An 18,888-nucleotide genomic window follows, 5' to 3' on the forward strand; every position below is an offset into this window, starting at 1 on the left:
TATGCATCACCTTATGCTAGAGGGGTTTCGCTCAAGCATTACTAGACCCTCTGTTGAAGCAAATAACTTTGAGATCAAGCCTGCAATAATCAATATGGTTCAACAAAATCAGTTTGGAGGTGGATCGCATGAAGATCCTAATCAGCATTTGGAAGTCTACTATGAAATCTGCGGTACCATGAAAACGAATGGTGTTCCTTCAGAAGCAGTTAGACTATTACTGTTTGGGTTTTCTTTAATGGATAGAGCTAAACAATGGTTGAATTCCTTACCCTCAAATAGCATTACCACTTGGGAATAATGTGAGCATCAATTCTTAGATAAATTCTATCCTCCTAGCAAGACAGCTCATATGAGAAATCGTATTGCAAGCTTCAGACAATCCGATTCAGAATATTTATTTGAAGCATGAGATAGATACAATAATATGCTCAGACAATGTCCACATCATGGTTTAGAGAAATGATTGGTGTTGCACACTTTTTATAATGACATTAACTATCATACTAAAGTGTCCCTAGATTTAGCAGTTGGAGGGGCACTTATGAACAAAAGTTTAAATGAAGCTAAAGAAATCATTGAGAGTGTAGCACAGAATCATCATCAATGGGCAACAGAGAGAAGTGGAGGCTATTCTTATTCAAACCCAACAAAAGTATCAGGAAAATTTGATGTAGATGCAGTCACTCTAATGACTGCAAAGCTGGATGCTCTTACAAAGAAACTAAAAAATATGGGGACAAGCACTAATACAGTAAATGCCATAGTATGCTATTGTGAAACATTTGGAAGTTCTGATCATTCTCAAGACTCATGTCCTTTGGGAGCTATATCTGCACAGATAAATCAATTAGAGCAATGTGACGCTATCATGGATTTTAATCAAAGGTAGAACAATCCATATTCCAACACATACAACCCTGGGTGGAAGAATCACCCTAATTTCTCTTATAGAAATAATCAAGAACAAGGATCATCCATGGGAGACAAATCGAATTTCCAATCCGGGCAACAGAATTTTTAGCAACAACAACAATCTACTCAAGGCTATCAGTTTTCTAAAATTGAGAAGATGCTTGAGGAAATTATCTCCAATCAAAATGAAATGAAGCAAGACATTTTGAAGCTAACTCAGAGAATAGATAATTCTGAAAAGCATCAAAAGATTCAAGATAGCCAAATTGCCTAGCTAGCCTCATCATCTTCAAGAGCACCAGGGAAATTTCCTGGAAAACCTGATGTTAACCCAATAGAACATTGCAATCAGATTGAGCTTAGGAGCGGACGGACCTTGGGGGATCCTCAAGTGACTGCTCCAAAAGGGACAAAAGTTGAAGAAGAGCTCTCTCCTCTAACACTTGAACCAAATCAGATTCAAGAAAATGAGGAGAGTACCATTAAGGTTGAAGAGACTCTTCCACTAAACCAACAGAGTCAAGTAATCCCTTTTCCTCAGAGATTAGTAATGCTAAAGAAGGATGAAGAGTTTGGCAGATTTTTGGATAAAGTCAAAGAAATTTGTGTTGAAGTGCCTTTAATTGATGCAATCCTACAAATGCCAAAATTTGCCAAATTTCTGAAGGACATCATGTCAAATAAAAGAAGAAGGGGAGATATTGAGACCATTGCACTTATCAAGGAATGCAACGCTTTATTTGAGAAGAATATCTCCCCAAAGCTTAAAGATCCAGGAAGCTTTACATTCCTTGCTACATAGGATCTGAGTTCATAGAAAAATCTTTTTGTGATTTGGGGGCAAGTGTTAGCCTCATTTCCTATTCAATCTGTAATAAGTTAGGTCTCAAAAACATGAAACTTACTACCATGGAACTACAATTAGCTAATCATTCTTGTAGATATTCTATGGGTATTATTGAAGACGTGCCGGTAGAGGTTGGTGGGATTACAATTCCCACAGATTTTGTAGTTCTGGACATGGAAGAGGACCCGAAGATTCCAATCATATTAGGAAGACCCTTCCTTGCAACAGCCGGAATAATAATTGATGTTAAAAACCATAAGCTTTCATTGGTAATCGGTAAGGAAAGGTTGGAGTATGATTTGCCTAACTCTTCTAACTATGTCTCTTCTTTCTTATTACGTGTTCGCAGCGGGGCGGACGCTTATCAACTTGAGGAGTGGAATTTCCATCATCATGGGAGGCCACTGGATGAGGAACATGATCTGGCGAGTGATATTAGGAGGAGGCCTCCCAATAAAAAATGAGAAATACGTCTGCCCTCCTAGGGCAAGAAAAAGATGAAAGGATCAAGGAGAACGGTCGAGCTAAAGACCTTAAACAAGCGCTTCTTGGGAGGCAACCCAAGGGTTCCTTTAGTGTTTTTCAGTTGTAGTTTTTCATTTCATTAGTTAGTACTTTTAAATTTGTTTTTACTTTTGTTTTCAAGTTGAAATTCTGCTAGCCATGACTTCTTCATGGGCATGGAAGCATTGGAGAAGTCGGGAAGGAGCAATATCATTTAATTCTTAGCAAAACAGAGCTTGGTCGTGTGTCACACATGACCATGTGTGACTTGCAGAGAAGGAGGATGCATGGGCCGTATCTCTAAGACACGACTATGTAAGGGTTCCCGAGAAGAAAAACTGCCTGGCCGTGTACTAGACACGACCGTGTGATGATTCCAAAGGAAGAAATGCGCCCGACCGTATCCCACACACAGCCATGTAAAAATTCATAGGAGGAATCTGCACTCCCATGTCATCCAGCACGGCTGTGCAAGGCTACCCGAAGAGGAAAAGGACGAGGCCGTGTCTCACACACGACCGTGTGAGTTAGACCGAGAAGAAGATGGATGTGGCCGTGCCAATCGGCACAGCCGTTCTGACCAACCCGACAAGGAGAGGGTCGGGGTCGTGTAGATCTACACGACCCATGTAGAGCCATTTACTTTGGCCGTGTCTAGAAGACATGGCTAGACCTAGCTGTGTCGGCCATACACACCCCTCATCCTCAAGACATTCCTCTCTCCCAAACTCCTCTCTTCTTCAATCTTTCTTCCAAATCTTCTCAGATCTAGACCTCAAACTCGTTTCTCTCCACAAACTTCATCAAGATCTGGATTCTAAGAACACTTTTCTCCTCTCCTATCTTCAAGATCCTTAACTCCTAGTCCTAAAGATCTTGTCTTTCAAGATCTATCCTCACAAGAACTTACTTCTCCAACAAAACAACACCTTCCCTTACTCAAGCTTGACAACATGTCCAATATTTTGAAGAAACTTCGTAAAGGAAGTGGTGGATCAAGCGGAGGAAGGGAGCCAACCAAAGAAAAAGGAAAGCAACCAACAAAGGGCAAGGGAAAGAGGATAGCATGCGACGAAGGTAACGACAATAAATTCAATATTATTTTTAGAAATGAAGATCATAAGTCTAGATTTGAAATTCTTGTCAATAGAAAGATTGCGTGTACACGATATATGGACCCAACTGTTTTGGATATGCTAAGAATTAGAGATGATGTAGATTGGATGATTGGGTCCCTTGATTGGAACGATATTATGTATACACATCTACCTACATATCCTTGTGTCATACTAGAGTTTTTGAGTTCACTAGATGTTTACTTTACTAATGAAGATGATTTTGTTGGCAAAATAACTTTTAGACTTATGAACCAAGAGTTTCAGTGGACATTTAGTGATTTCAATAATTGTTTTGGATTGTCTACCAGTAACTCTCATAGGTTTGACTCAAGATTTAATTGGAATCATTTTTGGAATTTGATTACTGGATTAGATCAACCCTATGAGCCCTCTAGAGCTAAAGCTTCTCATATGCAAAACCCCATTTTTAGATACTTGCATATTGTTATGAGTAAAACTATTTTTAGTAGAGGGGAAAGTGATGGAGTCATTAAGAAAGTGGAACTTTATGCTTTGTGGGCTATGCTACATAAGGTTGACTTTGATTCTAGTTTCCATTTTTTGCAAACCTTGGTGAGAGCCGGGAGGGCATCCTCAGGATCAATTGTTTTTGGTGGGTTGATTACTCAAATAGCTATAAATTTGGAACTTGACCTAGATGGGTTGGAGGTCATTCATGGCAATGACATGATTGATATTGATGCATGTCTTGCTATGAAAATGATTTGTCGGGATGAGAATGGTTTTGCCTTTCCTAGGAAGAATGGTTTTCCACTACCTCTTCCTTATCCCGAACGCACCTCTGTCCACAACTCTGCTAATTGGGTAATCACTGATAGAGATCCTGAGAATGTTCCTTCCATATCCAGAGACACAAAGCCCCACCTTGAGCCCTCATCATCTGGACATCCGCATCCTTCCGATCATCCAAAACCTGCTAGGCACTCGTTTGCCTTTGGTACGGGTAGTTCTAGATTTGATTTTTCTGTTTTTTGTGCATCTCTAGACTCGCTTCATGAGAAGCAGGATGCCCAACGAGTAATGTTGGAGGGTCACTTTTCTTTATCAGATGACCAGTTTAGAGAAGTACGGAATCATTCAGTTCAGAACTATGATACTGATCAAGCTAGAATGAGAGAATTTATGCAGGGCATGAGTATTACTAGTCAACAAGTAGATGCCCTCTATGAGTATCATAGGATCCTGAGTGAGACTCCAGGTTTTCCTAGCTTTCCTATTGGACATCCATGTAGACCTCCTTTCCCTCATCCACCTCCACCACCATATTGATTTTATCGGGACGATGAAAAGTTTAAGTCTGGGGGGGGGGGGGGGGTGGTGGTTTGTAACTTGAAAATTTTTGCATTTTTTCTGCACTTTCAGTTTGTCTTTGTTTTGCATTTGTTTTGCTTTGCTTGGATTGTTTTTGATAGTCATTTGACTGTCTTTTGAAAAATTCTGTGGCATCCCCATTGAAGAAAACATCAATCCTCACTTTTATGCTTACTTGTTCAAAAGCAAAATTGTTAGCACATTCTTTATCTTGATTCATGATATTGTAAATGATGCTAGTATGTTTAGTGTACCTCTTTTCTCTATCTTGAGTAGCATGATGTGAGCTAAGTATCATATAGAAATAAGTTTAAGTTTTGGCTTAACCTTAAGGATCTTATCTTCACTTCACTTGAACTTGAATAGTTGATATCATTGAAATAGTCATGATTCATTATATTTGTTTAGTACTTGGTTTCCATGGTGATTTCTCAAACTTCATTTTGGTTACTGGATGAGGCTCGAATCTTGAAAGCTCATTTGGAAAAAACAAAATATCCCAACTTTTGTGCCTATGAACTTATGTGTTTAAGTGTTGCACAATGCAATCACTTAGTGAAAAAAAGTGCATGATGATGAAAAAAAAGAGAAAAAAAGTGTTGAAAAAAAGGGATATAAAAAACAATTATCGTGAGTGGAAACTAGCAAGTCACCCATTTGAGATCGAGTTAGGTTATTGGGGAAATGACTTCTATGGTTCTCCTGATATAGAGCACGCCTTTGAGACCCTGGGTTGATTGAGGAATATGAACCAAGTGTGTGGTAGGTAAGTGCCTATCACCAGAAACATTAGGAACTCAATTGGATGACGACTTGACTAGGATAAAGATTGAAACTTGAAGGGTTTTGAGTTATTTATTTGCACCATACATAGGAGACTTATGCTTAAGTCATACTTGGTTTGTTTCTATGATCATGCTCATTAATGAAACTTTTAGATAGAGTTAGGAAAGTGCATTAAGGATTATGATGCATTATTGAATACATGAATTTTGATTGCAACATTTTGCTTGAGGACAAGCAAAAGTCTAAGTCTGGGGGTGTGATGTGCGTAGATTTTATACACTTGTTTAGCATATTTTGACACACATTCTTATGTTTTATACATGCTTTATCTATGCACTTTCATGTACCTTACTTTGCTTTTATCATAAATACTTATCTTTATTCGGAGATATGCTTTTGTTCATTTTATGCTTTCAGGAGTTGAATTTGGAGAAGAATTGATGTTCGTGGCTGATTCTACAACCAAACGGAGAAAGAATGACTTTGGTAATGAGTGTCACATGGCCTTGCAAAGGGGAATGACCCTGGTCGTGTGGTTATGACAGGGTCGTGTAGCATCAATAGCAAGGAAGAATGTCTTGGCTATGTGAAGTTACACGGCCGTGCCACCTTCTTCAGCCAGCCAGTACACGGTCGTGTATGGTTACATGACCGTGTAGCCATTCTAGTGATAGAGATTTCCCTGGCCGTGTATGATTACATGACCGTGTAGCCTTTCCAGAGCCAAAGAATGGCATGGTTATGTGTGCCACACGACTGTGCAGCCCTTCTAGAGAAAAGAATTGACCAGGCCGTGTGGTTTCACACAACCATGCAAACAGGTAGGAATAGAACATGGCACGGCCATGTGAGGATCACATGACCGTGTGACCTTGGCCGAGAGGAGGAATGCCTTGGCCGTGTGGATCTCACACGGCCATGTCCTGGGCCATGCCCAAATGTCCTCCTCTATATATAGAGCCTCTTCCTCTTTGAAAAGGGGAGGCTCTCCCTTTGGGCAGATCTGTTCTTGGGCGAATTTTCAGCGTTCGAAAGGAGATTTCTGTCCAAGATTTGACTCAAAGAGCAGAGGATTGGTTCCGAAGATCACTCGCCATATTGAGATAAGCATCCCTTTCTATTCTTCTTGATTTGGATCGGAATGTCTTTGATCTTCTTGTCTTCGATTCTTTCTTCATTCTCTATGGAGTAGATCTTTTGTTCTAGGAAGGAGGGAGTATTTGTGATGTAATTTGATGTAAGATTCATGGATTTGCCATCTTCTTGATTCAAGGATTTTGTTATGTTTTGTATCAATCAATCTTGTATGGATTGTTGTGTTTTGTGCCTAATTACCATTCTTGATTGATTGTTTGTATTTTTTGTGGAATCTTGTTGAGGAATTCACTGAATTGTATGATCGAGGGGCGTCGTGACAGGGCTGCCCCGCTAACGGACTTTTTAGGGGATCACCTTTAGGGGTAAAGCAAGAATATACAAAGAAGTAGGACGGATTGATATGCTTAATTCTATATCTTAAGGTGAATTGATTAGTGATGCATTTCTATGTCGTATGACCGAGGGGCGTCGTGACAGGGCTGCCCCACTAATGGACTTCATAGGGATCATAACTCTTTGATTACATAAGGTTTAGATTTGAGTCCTTGACCGGTGTTTTCTGCAGGAAATAACCGGTGACTTCTTACAAATACATTTCAATTGAGGACAAGAATTGGTAGATTGCTTTACATAGATGAATATCGTAAAGAAACCAAAACTCCTAGAACCCTTATCAAACTGAATTTCTGCATTTAACCCTTACATCTAATCTTTAGTTGTAAATGATCTTTTAATCGTTTGTTTAACTAATTCACTTTTGAGACATCTTTAGTGATTATAACCAGTCACTGTGGATACGATATCTTTTATTATTACTGTCGACGTAACCATACACTTGCGGTTCGTAACAGTGCCGTATTTTACATTCTTCCCCACTAATAAAAATTTGGTCCCCAAATTTTTATTATTTACCATCAGCAAGTACTAGCAATAGATAGATAGTATAAATGTTGAATGGAAATTAACCCACACATCTCAGGTAAAAAAGATGGGGGTATCGAGCTCATATCAGATCCTCGAGTTCCCAAGTAGCCTTCTCATCAAAATGATACGACCATACGACTTTTGTTAGAGTGTATACTAAAAGCTTAGGTTTTTGTAAATATTTATTTTGAAATAAAGAATCACATTGGTCAAATGTCTACATTTATATGCTAAGTATAGTTGTTCAATTAATTTATATTGTAGATAACATGGTGTGTGGTGTCACATACAGAAGATCATGTTATCAGTTCCTTATAAGTTATAAATAGTAGCTCACGACTAAGATGTATAGGAACAAACCATTGGAATAGTCGTAGTATAATTTGGTATTAGTTTATCTTGACTATAAAATTACACTAGTACACTCTGAATGTATTGAGCAGGACCATTTGAGGTAGTTTCTTTTTATACTGACAGAATAAAAGAACAAGACCTCTATTATTATGGAAGTGTGTGATCTTAATCCCGATATAATAACAAGCACATATATTTAGTATTTATTTCTTTAATTTATCAGTGGGTGAGATTTAGTTCGATAAATTAATAGACCCGATAAGTTGAGAAATAATATTATTTATAGTGTGTGTTGTTAATTATAGAAGGAAACTGTGTCCTAGTGATCTAGGTTAATGATGTCCCCAAGAAGAGCTCATAAGGATTGTCTTGTAAACCCTGCAAGTGGACTTAGTCCGACATGACAATAAGGTTGATTGGTACTACTCTTGGAGCTAGACGTTAATTATGTGAGTGTCAGTAACTCATTTAATTAATGGACATTCGATATCTTAAACATAGGGAGACTAACACACTTATGATAAGAAGGAGTCCAAAATATAATTTGGGATTGATGTGGTAGTTCAATAATAGCTCTTTAGTGGTATGAGTTATTATTGATGAACTTGAGTTGGGTGTTCGGGGCGAACACGGGAAGCTCAAGTTCATTGGGAGACCATAACCAATTCCTCCTCTCGGTCCCTATTGTAGCCTCTTATATAGAGTCTTATATCCACCCAAAGCCTAGCCTCTTAGCCTATGCTAAGGGCCGGCCTCTATCCTTGCTTGGAGCCCAAGCAAGGGGTCGGCCAAGCCAAACTTGGAGCTAAGGCTAGAGCCAGCCAAGCCTTGCTTTGTGCCCAAGCAAGGGGCCGACCAAGTGTGAAAGGGAAGAGTGATTTTATTAAAAATGAAATTTTGATAAAATCTTTCCTTTTATGTTTTTATGCACCTGGTTTTAAAAGAGAGTTTTTAATTTTAAGATCTTTCCTTTTATAGATTTTCTACAAAGGATTAAAAGAGAGATTAGATATCTTTCCTTATTTGTAGATATCTATAATGTTAAGAGAAAAATTTTAATTTTTAAGAAAACTTTCCTTTTTTGTAACCATGATATAAAAGGAGTTTTATTTTTAAATCTTATCTTTTATAGATATCCATGAAAGGATTTAAAAGAGAGAGATTTTAATTTATAAAACATTCCTTTTATAGCTAACCACAAAAGGGATTTTTAAAAGAGAGATTTTAATTTTTGTTTAAAATCTTTCCTTGTTTGTTTAAACATGGTGTGGCCGGCCATAGAGAGGAATAAAAGGAAGTTTTATTTTTTGTTATAAAACTTTTCTTTTTTGGATTCACCAAGGATTATAAAAGAGAGAGAGGGGGTGCCTTCATGAGACACACAACCTATTCTATTGTTCCTCTCTTCCATCCTCGGTGGCCAACCCTTCCTCTTCTCTTTCTCTTCTTCTTTGTGGCCGATAGCATCATCTCTTGTGGAGCTCTTGGTGGCCGGTTGCTTGGAGGTGAAGAAGTAGAGAAAGGATGTATTGTTTTCTAGCATCCCTTGGAGTATTGTGGTGGTGGCAGAAACTTGGAAGCAAGGAAGGTTTTGGTGGATTTCTTCTTGGTAGATCGTCACCCACACGACGTCCAAGAGAAGGAGAGGAATACAATAGAAGATTAAGAGATTTTTGTTAACAAAAAAAGGTATAACTAGTTGTCTTGTTCCACATCATACTAGTTTTCTTTATACGGATTTTGAATTACCAAACACAAGAGGCTAACGATTCTAAGCAATCGAATTTATGTTTTGATTTTGTGTTTCTTTTATTTTTTGATCTTGTGATTCGATTGTTCTTAATGGTTAAACCTAAGGTTACTATAAGGAGATTAAATATTGAATTTCGTTAAAAGGCTTTGTCTAGGAAGTGGTGGATGATCCCATACCCAAGAAGGCCTAGTGCCTTGCCATGTTTAACCTGGAAGCCGATCTTTGAAATAAATATTTAATCAACTTTATAACATGAGTGGATTTGGATTAATAATGTTAAGCATCGTTTGCGATCTAAGTCAAAACCTCTAAGAACAGATAAGTTGAATTTTGAATCAATAATGTTAAGTTCTTTTTGCGATTCCAAATTTAATTTCTAAAGAACACAATAGGTTGTTAGGAAATGTTCGAGACTTGTACAAAATTTTTGTACAAGGGAACCAGTACGATATTCCGAGTAGCAACCAACAACATTAACTAGCCGGATAGTCTTGTTCTGCAGCTAATGCTCTTTGTGTTCTAGAATCCGTACCGGAACCTCCTCGTAGGTAACGTCAGGCTGAATGGGAACTAATATATCTGACAAAATGTGTGTAGGGTTGGGCACATATCTTCTCAGCATGGACACATGAAATACATCGTGAACGTCTGGCAAAGCTGGTGGTAGCGCCAGATGGTAAGCTACCGCTTCAATCCCTTTTCAAGATTTGGAAAGGCCCAATGTATCATGGAGATAGTTTACCTCGGAAACCAAATCTCTTCACCCCTTTCATGGGTGAGACTCTCAAAAATACATGGTCGCCAGTAGATAACTCTAGGGTTCTCCGTCTCTGATCAACATAACTCTTCTGACGATCCTGCGCCTTGGACATCCTCCGTCTGATAGTACAAACCAACTCTGCCTCCTGCTGATTTCTCTGGGGTCCTAGCAACTGGGCCTTCCCAACCTCCTCCCAGAGGGTGGGTATCCGACAAGACCTACCATACAATGCTTCAAATGATGCCATCTGGATAGCTGAATGATAGTTGTTGTTGTAGACAAACTCTACTAATGGCAAGTGGTCCTCCCAACTGCCTCTGAAATCCATAATGTAAGACCCCAACAAGTCCTCTAAAGTCTGAATGGCCTTCTTTGACTGTCCATCCGTCTGTGGATGGAGTGTTATGCTGAAACAGAGCTGTGTGCCCAAGGCCTGTTGCAGATTCAATTAGAACCGGAACGTAAACCGTGGGTCTCTATCCAATATAATGCTTCAAGGAACACCATGCAACTTGATGATCTTGTTAGAGTGTATACTAAAAGTCTAGCTTTTGTATAAACAATTATTTAGAAATAAAAGAATCACATTGGCCAAATGACTACATTTATGATAAATGTAGTTGTTCAATTAATTTATATTGTAGATAACATGGTGTGTGGTGTCACACACAGAGGATTATGTTATCAGCACCTTATAAATTATAAACAGTAGCTCACGACCAAGATGAGAAGGAACAAACCATTGGAAGGTTGTAGTGTAATTAGATATTAGTTTATCTTAACTATATGATTACACTAGTACACTTAAAGTGTATTGAGTAGAACCATTAGAGGTCGTTTCTTTTTATACTGACTTTATAAAGGAACAAAGACCTCAGTTATTATGGAAGTGTGTGCTCTTAATCCTAATATAATAACAAGCACATATATTTGATATTTATTTCTTTAATTTATCAATGGGTGAGATTTAGTTCGATAAATCAATAAGCCGAATAAGTTGGGAAATGATATCACTTATAGTGTGTGTTGTTGATTATAGAAGGAAACTGTATCCTAGTGATCTATGTTGATAATGTCCCCATGAGGAGCTCATAAGGATTGTCATGTTAAACCCTGCAGGTGGACTTAATCTGACATGACGATAAGGTTGAGTGGTACTACTCTTGGACTAAGATATTAATTAAATGAGTTGTCAGTAACTCACTAATTAGTGGACATCCGATATCTTAAACACAGGGAGACTAACACACTCATAATAAGAAGGAGCCAAAAATGTAATTTGGGATTGGTGTGGTAGTTCAATAATAATTCTTTAGTGGTATGAATTATTATTGATGAAATTAAGTTGTGTGTTCAGGGCGAACACGGGAAGCTTAATTTCATCGGGAGACCAAAACCAATTCCTCCTCTCGGTCCCTATCGTAGCCTCTTGTATATAGAGATTTATACCCACCACATACCCACCTTCTTACCCATCCTAATAGGGTCGGCCAAGCTAGCTTTGAACCCAAGCTAGGGCCGGCCAAGACCAAGTGGATGAGCCAAGTTGGTGGCCGGCCAAAGCTTGGGGTCCCAAGCTTAGGTGGCCGGCCACTAGAATATTAAAAAAGATTTTTATTAAAATTATTTCTTATGTGGATATCATGGTTTTAAAAGAGAGTTTAAAATTTAAATCTTTCCTTTTATAGCTTTCTACAAAAGATTAAGAAAAGATTTGAAATCTTTCCTTATTTGTAGATTGAAAGGAGATTTTAATTTTGAGAAAACTTTCCTTTTTAACCATGATCATAATTTAAAAGAGATTTTTAAAAATTAAATATTCTCTTTTATTAGTTTCTACAAAAGATTAAGAAAAGATTTGATATCTTTCCTTATTTGTAGATTGAAAAGAGATTTTAATTTTTAGAGATAACTTTCTTTTTTAGAAATTATCCACATGTTTAAAAGAAAGATTTTAATTTATAAAATTTCCTTTTTATAACCACCATGAAGGGAAAAATTATTGGAGAAATTTTTTATAAATTTCCGGAAACAAATTAGGAAGTTTTAATTTTTGTTTTAATTAAAACTCTCCTTGTTTTGGGGAAATAAGTGGCCGGCCATGTAATAATGAAAAGGAAAATTGTTTTTAATTAAATAAAATTTTCCTTTTCATGGAAAAAGAATTAAGGAAGTTTTTAATTAAATTTCCTTATTTGCCAAGACCAAGGAATATAAAAGAGGAGGTAGAGGTGCCTTCATGGCTAACGACTCTATTCTTTTCTTCCTCTCTTTTCCTCCTTGGTGTGGCCGGACCTAGGGTCTCCTCTTCTCCTTCTTTTATCTTCCTCCTTTGTGGCCAGTGGCATCAACATAAGGGAAGTCCATGGTAGCCGGTTCTAGCTAGGAGAAGAAGGAGAGAAAGAAGGCTTCGTTTCTAGCATCCCTTGGAGCTTGGTGGTGGTGGCCGAACCTCACATCTCTTGGAGTTAATGTGGTGGCCGAAACTTGCTTGGAGAAGAAGGGTTTGGGTGGTTCTCATCTCGGTAGATCGTTGCCCACGCAACGTCCGAGGCTAGAAGAGGAATACGGTAGAAGATCAAGAGGTTATTTTTGCTTACAAAGAAAGGTATAACTAGTAATTGTTTTCCGCATCATACTAGTTTTTCTTTGTATAGTTATTTTTGGAAATACCAAACACAAGAGGCATATGATTCTAGAGTTTTTGGATTTGTTTCAAATTTGTGTTTTTTTTTGTTTTATTTTTCAAATTTGTGATTCGATTGTTCTTTTTGGTTAAACCTAGAGTTATTTATGGGAATTAAATATTAGCTTTCCTTAAAAGGCTTTGTCTAGGCGGTGGTGGTTGCTCCCATATCCAAGAAGGCCATGTGCCTTGCCATGCAGTCCTAGAAGCCAATTTTGGAAATTAATATTTAATGGAATTAATAACATAGGTGGATTTGAATCAATAGTGTTAAGTTCCGCTTGCGATTCAAATCTAAACCATTAAGAACAGATAAGTTAAATTTGGAATCAATGATGTTAAGTTCCGTCTGCAATTCCTAATTTAACTTCTAAAGAACACAATAGGTTATTTAAAGAAAGATTCGACACTTGTACAAAATTTTTGTACAGTGGAGCCGGTACGATTTTCCTAGGACTAACCAACAGATCTCCCCACCATACAGTTGCTAATCGTTCCAGAGAATCAATCTTCCGAATTGCTAAGATGTATGCGGATTTAGTTAACCAGTTAACGATTACCCAAATCGCGTCATGACCTCATCGTGTCCTAGGCAATCCCACCACAAAATCCATGGTGATGTGCTCCCATTTCCATTACAGAATAGGAATCCTCTGAAGTAATCCGGCAGGTCTCTAGTGCTCCGCCTTCACTTGCTGACAGACTAGACATCTAACCACAAACTCCATGATGTCTTTCTTCATGTTATTCCACCAAAAGGAACACCTCAAATCTTGATACATGCGAGTTCCACCTGGGTGGATCACAAATCGGGAGCGATGAGCCTCCTGAAGTAACTCCTCCAAGACCGAGTGAGACTGAGGTGTGCATAACCTGCCTCGAAAATAAATAACACCCTCGTCATCTCGGGTGAACTCCATCTGCTGCCCGGAAGCTATCTGGCCGCCGATAGACTGTAAGCGCTGATTACCGGCCTGGGGCCTCTCGGACCCTCATCTTGATCGATGACTGAGCAACCATGGTAACCAGAATACCCTACTCTGTCTGTGTTGGTTGCTACTCGGAAAACCTAATGGTTCCACTGTACAAAAATTTTGTACAAAGGTCTGAACCTTTTCCTAGCTACCATGTGTTCTTTTAAATTAAACTCGGATCGCCTGCGGAACTTAACACGTTTGATCCTAAGTTTAATTTATTTGTTCTTTTAGGTTTAGACTTGGATCTCCTGCGGAACTTAACACGTTCGATCCAAATCACCTAGGTTATTAATTCCATTAAATATTAATTTCCAAAATTGGCTTCCAGGACTGCATGGCGAGGCACATGACCTTCTTGGATATGGGAACAACCACCACCGCCTAGACAAAGCCTTTTAAGGAAAGCTAATATTTAATTTCCTTAAATAACTTTAGGTCAACCAAAAGGAACAATCAAATCACAAGGAAAAGAAAAACAAAAGAACACAACATCGAAAACTAATTCGAAATACTAGAATCGCATGCCTCTTGTATTTGGTATTTTTACAAAGAAATAAAACTAGTATGATGCGGAAATTAAATACTAGTATACCTTTTCTTTTGCAAGCAAAAACCTCTAGGTCTTCTACCGTATTCCTCTTCTAACCTCGGACGTTGTGTGGGCAACGATCTTCCGAGATGAGAAACCACCAAAGCACATTCTTCTCCTCCTTGCAAGGTTCAGCCACAATAAGAGCACCTCCAAGGATGAAGAGATTCAACCACCACCAATGCTCCAAGGGATGCTAGAAAAGAGACTTCTTTTCTCTCCTTCTTCTCCTTCTTAGATCCAGCCACCAAAGCTATCTCCATCAAGAGAAGGTTTCGGCCATACAAAGGAGAGGAGAGGAAAAGGAGAGGCCGGCCACACCCAAGGAGAAAAGAGAGGAAAAATAGAATAGAGTCGTTCTCCATGAATCCTCCTCTACCCCCTCTTTTATAATCCTTGGTCTTGGCAAATAAGGAAAATTTAATAAAAACTTTCTTAATTCTTTTTCCATTGAAAAAGAAAATTTATTTAATTAAAAACAATTTTCTTCTCATCAATTATAATGGCCGGCCATATTAAAGCTACAAACAAGGAGAGTTTTAATAAATTAAAACTTCCTAATTTGTCTCCAGAAATTTATAAAAAATTTCTCCAATAATTTTCATCCCTTCATGGTTAGTAAAAAGGAAATTAAAATATTTCTTTTAAACATGTGGATAAAAAGAAAGTTATCTCTAAAATTAAAATCTTTTTTAATCTACAAATAAGGAAAGATATCAAATCTTTTCTTAATCTCGTGTAGAAACTTATAAAAGAGAATATTTAATTTTTAAACTCTCTTTTAAATCATGAACATAGTTAAAAAGGAAAGTTTTCTTAAAATTTAAAATCCACCTTTTAATCAACAAATAAGGAAAGATTTCAAATTTTAAACTCTCTTTTAAACATGTAGATGATTTACAAATAAGGAAAGTTTTTACCAAAAATTAAAACCATCCTTTTAATCTACAAATAAGGAAAGAGATTAATTTCTTCTCTTAATCTTTTGTAGAAAGCTATAAAAGGAAATTTTTAATTTTTAAACTCTCTTTTAAAACCATGATATCCACATAAGAAATAATTTTAATAAAAATCCTTTTTAATATTTTAGTGGTCGGCCACCTAAGCTTGGGACCCAAGCTTTGGCCGGCCACCAACTTGGCTCATCCAGTTGGTCTTGGCCGGCCCTAGATTGGGTTCCAAGCTAGCTTGGCCGGCCCCATTGGATGGGTAAGAAGGTGGGTATGTGGTGAGTATAAATCTCTATATACAAGAGGCTACGATAGGGATCGAGAGGAGGAATTGGTTTTGGTCTCCCGATGAAATTAAGCATCCCGTGTTCGTCCCGAACACACAACTTAATTTCATCAATAATAATTCATTCCACTAAAGAACTATTATTGAACTACCGCACCAATCACAAATTACATTTTGAGCTCCTTCTTATTATGAGTGTGTTAGTCTCCCTGTGTTTAAGATAACAAATGTCCACTAATTAAGTAAGTTACTGACAACTCACTTTATTAATATCTAGCTCCAAGAGTAGTACCACTCAACTTCATCGTCATGTCGGACTAAGTCCACCTGCAGGGTTTAACATGACAATCCTTATGAGCTCCTCTTGGGGACATTCTCAACCTAGATTACTAGGACACAGTTTCCTTCTATAATCAACAACACATACTATAAGTTATATCATTTCCCAACTTATCGAGCTTATTGATTTATCGAACTAAATCTCACCCATTGATAAATTAAAGAAATAAATATCAAATATATGTGCTTGTTATTATATTAGGATTAAGAGCACACACTTCCATAATAACTGAGGTCTTTATTCCTTTATAAAGTCAGTATAAAAAGAAACAACCTCTAATGGTCCTACTCAATACACTCTAAGTGTACTAGTGTAATTATATAGTTAAGATAAACTAATACCTAATTACACTATGACCTTCCAATGGTTTGTTCCTTTCTATCTTGGTCGTAAGCTACTATTTATAATTTATAAAATACTGATAACATGATCCTCTGTGTGTGACACCACACACCATGTTATCTACAATATAAATTAATTGAACAACTACATTTATCATAAATGTAGACATTTGACCAATGTGATTCTTTTTTCTAGATAAATGTTTATACCAAAAGCTAGACTTTTAATATACATCCTAACAGTCTGTTCCTGCTCCTCAAGGCCTAACTCGGAGAATCCCTGAACCAAATCTGTGATTAAAACTCGATGACATGCTAAAGTCCCTCTGGACTTCTGGCTAAGTGCATCAGCAACCACATTAGCTTTCCTCGGATGGTAGCTAATAGTACAGTCATAATCCTTCAGGAACTCCATCCATCTCCTTTGTCGGAGGTTGAGTTCCTCTGAGTGAAAAGATATTTGAGACTCTTATGATCAGTGAGAATCTCAAATGTAATACCGTAAAGATGATACCGCCAAATCTTCAAAGCAAAGATAATAGCGGCTAGCTCTAGATCATGTATTGGGTAGTTCTTCTCATGCTCCTTTAGTTGACCAGAAGCATAGGAGACTACCCTGCCGTGCTGCATCAAATAGTGCCCAAACCCAGTAGAGAAGCATCGGTGTAGAGTACAAATGTGTCCTCTCCGGAAGGTAAAACTAGAGCTGGTGCTGACACTAATCTCCGTTTCAGCTCCTGGAAGTTGGTCTCGCATTCTTTTGGCTACGTGACCCTCATGCCTTTCCTGATCAGGCGTGTCAACGACATAGCAATGCGAGAGAAACCCTCAACGAACCGTCTACAATATCCGACCAAACCAAGGAGCTACGAGTTTCCTGTATATATTATGACTACTCCTAACGGGTAACAACCTACATCTCCTATGGATCCACTAGTATACCTCTACTGGTGACCATGTGTCCCAAAATCTTACAGAAGATAATCAAAGTAGGTACTACTGAATTTCACATATAGATGTTCTCATCGAAACATCTCTAGAACTATGCGAAGATGGTGCACATATTACACCTTGGATCAAAAATAGACTACAACATCGTCAACAAAGACAATAGAAACCAATCCAAACATCCTAGGAATACCAAAATCATCGAGTTCATGAAAACAACTAAGGCACTGTAAGCCCTAATGGTAAAACCAGGAACTCATAATGTTCGTACAATAGGCATACTCAACTATAAGATCCCTGACAACAAGTCTGAAATCTGATCACTAACTACAAATCACCAAAGAATAAATCATCGAATGTGAGAGCAATGCTCCATCACAAGAAATACCACATATGTGGAAGCAACGCTCTACCACTAGTATTGTAACCTATATGGGAGCAGTGCTCCACTACAAGCAATCCACAACATGTGGGAGCAACACTCCACCACAAACAATCCATAAGTGCCCAAGATATCTAACTATCTAACTAGAGACTGCACGTGATCACTCTACCACAGATCACTGTCAGTAGCCAAGGGTATAACAACCTAGTAAGAAAATCAAATCCATTGTCAACTCTCTCAACATCGTAGTGGGCCACCCACTAGTAGGAGAATTAGTTGATAGGGTAATATAACCAATGACATAATAGAGACACTCAACATAGGTAGAATCATCATGATACTACCAATAATACACCTGACATATGTGCACACACAACATAGATATGAACGACATGTTGGTTAGTCCTAGGAAAATTGTACCGGCTCCACTGTACAAAAATTTTGTACAAGTGTCGAACATTTCCTTAAATAACCTATTGTGTTCTTTAGAAGTTAAATTAGGAATCGCAGACGGAACTTAACATCATTGATTCTAAGTTTAACTTATCTATTCTTAATGATTTAGATTTGAATCGCAAGCGGAACTTAACACTATTGATTCAAATCCACCTATGTTATTAATTCCATTAAATATTAATTTCCAAAATTGGCTTCCAGGGCTGCATGGCGAGGCATATGACCTTCTTGGATATGGGAGCAACCACCACCGCCTAGACAAAGCCTTTTAAGGAAAGCTAATATTTAATTTCCTTAAATAACTCTAAGTTAACCAAAAAGAACAATCGAATCACAAATTCGAAAAAGAAAACACAAACTCAAAAAACTAATTCGAAAAACTAGATTTAATGTCTCTTGTATTTGGAATTCTTACAAAAAGAAATAACTAGCATGATGCGGAAAACAATTGCTAATTATACCTTCTCTTTGTATGCTAATGACCTCGAGATCTTCTGCCGTATTCCTCGCCTTGCCTTGGACGTCGTGTGGGCGACAAT

At 37.8% G+C, this 18,888-nt stretch overlaps 1 non-coding gene across 1 annotated transcript; it reads right to left on the minus strand.

The window, feature by feature from the left end:
• Positions 1 to 350: 350 nt before the first annotated feature.
• LOC122044655 lies at positions 351 to 456 on the minus strand. The gene has a single exon (XR_006129683.1). It is a non-coding gene; the product is annotated as a small nucleolar RNA R71 (small nucleolar RNA).
• Positions 457 to 18,888: the final 18,432 nt, after the last annotated feature.

The sequence above is a fragment of the Zingiber officinale genome, chromosome 2A (assembly GCF_018446385.1).
Source record: "Zingiber officinale cultivar Zhangliang chromosome 2A, Zo_v1.1, whole genome shotgun sequence".
NCBI lineage: Eukaryota > Viridiplantae > Streptophyta > Magnoliopsida > Zingiberales > Zingiberaceae > Zingiber > Zingiber officinale.